The 6,000-nt window shown below is 38.8% G+C and overlaps 1 protein-coding gene across 8 annotated transcripts in view; it reads left to right on the top strand.

Annotated features, from left to right (window-relative positions):
* The first annotated feature begins 259 nt into the window (after positions 1-259).
* ZNF638 (zinc finger protein 638) overlaps positions 260-6,000 on the top strand; it is a 90,716-nt gene continuing 84,975 nt past the window's right edge. For 3 of the 8 annotated variants that reach the window (XM_024998652.2, XM_024998650.2, XM_024998648.2), the window contains exon 1: positions 260-365. The gene's annotated coding sequence lies outside the window, so the exon portion shown is untranslated. Of the gene's footprint in view, positions 376-2,128; positions 2,238-6,000 lie in introns of all 8 variants that reach the window. The other 5 variants (XM_024998651.2, XM_024998647.2, XM_059891250.1 and 2 more) reach the window with 4 other exon arrangements.

Genomic DNA, 6,000 nt, shown 5'->3' with positions numbered 1-6,000 from the left:
GAAGACTTAATGGAGGAGGTGGGACAATGCAGGTCTTACATATGCTCATGATTTGGACAGGATAGTATTGGACAGGCACGGAATCGTAGAGGCACTGATACCGGTGCAGGAGTTTTGCCAGGGACGCCTGGAGTAACACACGCGAGAGCGCCCCCTTCCGGAACCAAGTTTCGCTGGTCGGTTTCTCTTGTCTACGGGAGAACCATGTGCCGGGGGTACGCAGGCGCGGGCAGCAGATGAGGGCTCGCCAAGGCTCGGCAGACGCGCATGCGTGCGGCTCTCTGGAGGCGGTAGCTTCTTCGGCGTCGAGACTGGAGGCTGAGTGCTAAACTGTGGGGCGCAAATGGAATCCGGCGGTTAGTCGGGTAGGCATAGGTAGGACGGCTGCCTTGTGGGGAACAGGGGATTGGAAGGCGGGAGCCCAAAGCGTGGAGGTCCTGAGCCTTTCCTGTACGGTCCAGGCCGACCATTGTATCTGTGTCGCAGCGACTGCGCACAAAATGGCGGCGGGCTGACGGCGGGGGCGGGAGGAGATTGGGGGACCCCCGGGATGGGAAGGGAGCTTGGCTCCCCAGCCACAGCGTCGGTTCACCGCACTGCTCCGGAGGGGCAGGTCGGGCACCGGGGCGAGGACCCTGCTTCAGAAAGAGCCGCCTGACGCGTTTGCACTGGGCGGAGGAACGAAAACAGCCCTTTGGCAAGGCCGTGGCTGCCCCTTCCCCATCGGCGCAGGGCCGGCCGGGCCGCGCCAGGCCTGACAGGAGGAAGCGGTGGTGAGGGAGCTTCGCGGAGGGAGGAACCATTCCCGTCGGGCCCGGAGGAGAGGCAGTGGAGCTCGAGCTGAGCCCATTAGCGAGCGACATTGTATAAGAAGCGTGGAGGAGAAGAACGTGTTTGTGTTCGGGGCTGGGGAAGGGGGAGCTGAGGTGAAGGGGGAGCGTACGATGTAGCGGCTTTGGCTGGTCCGGGTTTCTTCTGCCTGCCTTGTGCGGGAATGAAAGCCAAGAGAATGTCGTCTCTGTGCGGGATACGAAGGGCTCACGAACTGCTCTGATACTTACTTCCAGATTTCTCAGAGGAATCGAGAATGCGGATCGCTAGTGATTCCTAGCTTGGGCCCATTCTGTTCAAGTTGGGGGGAGAAAGTGTACCACATACGAGAATCCTTGAGGACCGCTGAAACAGATCTTCTGTTGAGATAACTGAATGAGGGAGACTTCTATTATTACAAGACCTGTAATTGAACTAGACAGTGAAGGCTGCCTCAAGCTATTTCCTCTTAATCTTAAAATTTGCTCCTAGGCAAAATTTGGGGGGGGGGAATACTATTTTAATCTGGAGGAGTTCTGAAAAAAATTTGTTATAGGGATCCGGCGACTTACGTTGGTTTAAATTCTTTTTCTAACCAGCTTTGGAATTGTGCAAACAAAAAATTTTTTTTATTGTAAAGGGTTAATGTATTTTTCAAGGATGTCTGTTGGCTCATTTACAATTAAAATTGATAAACGGAAAAAACTTACAAAAATGAGGTTAATGAAATTTATACAGAAAAATGAACGCATAATTTACATTATTTCAACATAGCTTTAAATATTGTTGATGAGGTATTCTAGACTTAGTGGGCTTATGTTGTATTCTTTTTCTTTTTGGCAACATTTCATATACACTTTATTTTGTATTCCCATACTTTGTAATATACACTTTTAAATAATTATGTAATATACACTTTAAAATAATATGTAATATACATATTTTATGTAATAGACACTTAAATAATATACACTTTAAAAATTAACACATTAGTACACTAAAATATGCTGGACCATTCCCTTGATTGGTTGTTGAAACCAAGTGAGGGAAAGATAAAACAGTTGGAAGAAATCACAAAATCTCATCCGTTTTTATTACTAGCTTTATGTCACACATATCTATTACCTTGAGTATTGGTTATATTTTAGTTTTGTAACTGTAATGTGTTATTTTGTTATGGAAGGTGTATACAGCAGATACTCAGGTTTTAAAAATGCTTCTTAGAATCAGTGATCACTTTGTATTTCATGGCTGTCTTAAAGGTTTTCTCTTGGGTGCTCTTAAGAAGGTCATCTCTGGAAATTTTGTTTTTATGTAGTGAAAGAAAATGAGAGACAAATAGTTTAGTGGAAAGAGAATAGGCTTTGGAATCAGAAGATTTGGCTTCGAATCCCAGTTTTCCTCTTACTGTCTGAGTGAAATGTGGGGTAAGTTATTTTAGTCTTCCTGAACTTTTATTTCCTTGTCTGTAAAGTGGTAATAATACTGCTTCCTGCCTGGAATTATTGTGAGGGAGAAAATGTGTGAAAAGCCCCTATCCTTTGAGACATAACTAGGTGCTTAATAAATGTTAGTTGGTACTACTGCAAATTTTTAGGTGCTTTGGAAGCATCTTTGGATAGAAAATTGCAACCTGCAGATAGTCCCTCTTAATAAAAAGAAGAGGCTTAAAGAATGTAGGTTAAATTGATAGAATTTTGGAGCTGAAAGATCATCTAATGTTTCATTAAAATACTTTGTTCATCTATAAACTTTATGTATACCTCTCTTACTTTATGTATACCCCTCTTGAAGCACGTATCAAAATTGTAACCATTTATTTATATGATTGTTAGGCTCATCTTTGTATCTGTCTCAATGCCTAGTTTGTGTTAGATACTCACAGGTCGGGTGAATGAACTCAGCTGATGGTTGCCAGAGTCTGGGTAAGAACACAGGCTTTGGGGTCCAAATCATGCTTTGCTCCTATGACTTACCGTATACTGATCAGGGTTTGGAAAAAAATCTGTCCAAATGATTAATAAAATGCTTTATATACTGAGAAATAGTGCTTCTAGTCTGGGTACCCAGTAACATATTTTGGGGTGTTTTGCAAGTAAACAAGCCACTGAATGTTGAAGTGGTTTAGAGATCCTCCAAACTGAAAGTAATTATACTTGTGGCTAAAGCCAGTAAGCCTTCTTTATGTTTAGCTTTTCTTACTCTTTCGCTGCTTCAACTTATTTATTTACTGTAGTCTGAAATTTGTGATTGAAATGAAAATGAGAGGAAGATAGGTATATGGAAAATAAGAGTAATGGAAAGGAAAAAAACATGGTAGGGAAAAGGTAAGGTATAAAATAAAACACAGCTCTAATGATCAGTGAAGATCAAGAGTAATGGTTTTGTATTGAAAAGAAAAAAGTTCAGGGAGTTTAGGAGAAGGAGTTTTTAAGGTGTGCATATTTTGATATTTTCTTAGTGCTACCTTGGGAAACTTATATTTTGGATTATTTTTCAACTCTTGAGCCCCTTAAATAAATACCAAAATATATTTATTGTTACAGTCTTTAAGTTTTCATACTTTTCCCTTGCCTCATTTCTAGTCCATTTTATTAAACTTTCAGGTGATTTCTTTGTTGTCTCTGCCTAATGAGTGACTGTTACCAACTTTCTATTCTTTTTAATTTCCTCACTTGTTAGAAAAATTTTTTTTAATTAGGGAAAATTTTAAGTCTTTACAAAAGCAGAAAGTATTATATACTTATCACCCAGCTGCAACAATTAAAATTTACAACAATTATAAGTAAATCTTGTCTCTGCTCTCCACCCTATTTTTTTAAGCAATTCCTATGACATATTCCTTAATTTATAGTTCAGAATTTTTCTCTAAAATTTTAGAAAAAGACATGAATATCACACCTAAAGTAATAATAATTCCTTAATGTCAGATATTCAGTCAATTATTCAAATCTCCCCATTTATTTCTTACATGCTACCCCACCGTATTGATATTTTTGGAAATTATCTAGGTCTTAATGAAAGATAACTACCTGCTTCTTAAGTAAAGCGTTTTGTTTATTAATGTAACATTTTTTGAGCCATCTGTTGGATGTCAGGGGGTATAATTTTAATCATTTTTTACATCAACAGTACGTGGAGTCATGGGTTAATCAGCTTGCTGAGGCTCACATTTTTAGCACTCCAGGATCAGAATTAAAGCACTGAGTCTAGGGTCTAAGTTCTTAAAAAAACACTATGCTGTGTTAGTCGGAAATTTTATTTATGGGAGTTACCCAATTTTGCATGAAATCACTTGCTGGCACCCTTCGTAGTAGGGTGGGTGTCTTCAGATCAGTGGAAGTTTCCCCAAAGATCAGATTATTATGGATTGCATAATGGTCTGACTAACAGTCAATAGTTAGGGAGTGAACATGATGTAGAAAAAGAATAGCCAAATCCAAAAAAGTGCTTAGGGCTGATTTTTTTTTATCATTGCCAGTTTTCTGCCTGTAGCCATACTTACTTATAGTCCTTTTTTGACTGAGGATGTAACTAAGATGTTAGGTAGCCCAGTGTTGGGTCATTAACTATTTTTGAATGAGTTAAAATGCTGGCTGACAGGGGAATACCCTATTTCCCTTCCCTCTGTCCTTTCGCATGCTTGAATGCACACACACCCTTATTTTTTCCCTGAACTATTTTGAAAGTAACTTGCACATACTGTACTCTTAACCTTTATTAGTTTATTAGTTATTTAGTAGTTTATTACGTAAGAATAGGATATTTTCTTCTGTGGTCATAGTACAGTTATCAGTCTCAGTAAATTTAATGTTGATTTGATTTTTTTTTTTTTTTTTTTACCATTTTCTGATTTTTTTTTCAGTTGACCCAATAATGTTTCTTGTAGCAGTTCTCCCCCTCTCTAGTATAGGATCAGTCTAGGATTAGGTAACTGCATTTAGTTATCATGTTTTTTTAGTCTTGTTTACTTTGGAATATTCTGTAGTCTTTTTATCTTTTGTGAGGTTGACATTTTTGAAAAATACTGTTTGCTTTCATTTAATAGAACATTTCTCACTTTGGATTTTTTTTTTTTATTCTTTTTTTGATGTTTCCTCTTGAGTAAATTATATGTCCCTGGCCAGAAAAATCAAGTTTCTATGTTCCCCCCATGGTACCAGATCTATAGATGAAGTCCATCTACCCTTCATGAATTATGATGTCTGAGCACAGGTTTGGTCAAAATGTTTTTTTCCCCCTTGAACTGATCTGTGGAGATTTAACACCACCCAAATGTCTTATTCCTCATTAAAATTTAACTCAGGATTTTTGCCTGAACCAATCTTTACATTACTATGATGTTACACAGTGATTTTCCAACTTAGTGATTCCTCTGTGTTTACAATGATTGATTGCTATGGAGGTGTGGACACCTGGTTTTTTCAGTGGTTTGTAATTTATTACTGTCCAGTTGTTTATTGCTTTCTCTTACATGTGTATATGTATGTGTGTGTATGTGTGCACATGTGTGTATGTGTGCACATGTGTGTATATGTGTGTGTGTGTGTTAATCCCTCAGTTACGGCCAACTCTTGGCAACCCTGCAACCACCATGGGCTGTAGCCCACCAGGCTCCTCTGTCTGTGGAATTTCCAGGCAAGAATACTGGAGTGGGTAGCCATTCCCTTCTCCAGGGGATCTTCCTGATGCAGGGATCGAATCCAGGTCTTCTGCACTGCATGTGGATCGTTTTACCATCTGAGCATCAGGAAAGCCTGTATATGTATATTTATAATCCTGTTTTCCACAGTCAGAATCCTGGTTCCCAGTGCTATAAAACATTTACCTAGGCTCTTCTCGATCCCATGGTATATCTGAAGTTATTTAAGAATTAATTCATCCATACCACTGCAAAAAAAAAAAGCAAAAAAACCCAGACTACTAAAAAGAGTGAGAATTCTTAAAAGTTATCTTTTCTCCTAAGTCAAATAGTGGTTTTATAAATTACTTAAGTAGTTTTCCTTTTCCCTTTTAAATAGCTATGGTGTTCATTTGAAAAATGAATTAGTTTGCTTTCAGTTTTAGCTTTCCCCTCTTCTTCCCATCCTTTTTTAATTAAAAAAAAAAAAAAATTACATTGTTAACCTGATTCTGAAAGTCAAAATTATATAGTAAGGTATACTCCATAAAGTATCATTTCCATTTATT

The sequence above is a fragment of the Bos taurus genome, chromosome 11 (assembly GCF_002263795.3).
Source record: "Bos taurus isolate L1 Dominette 01449 registration number 42190680 breed Hereford chromosome 11, ARS-UCD2.0, whole genome shotgun sequence".
NCBI lineage: Eukaryota > Metazoa > Chordata > Mammalia > Artiodactyla > Bovidae > Bos > Bos taurus.
Note: the sequence above shows the minus strand (reverse complement) of the source record. Positions and strands in the feature narration are given on the sequence as shown.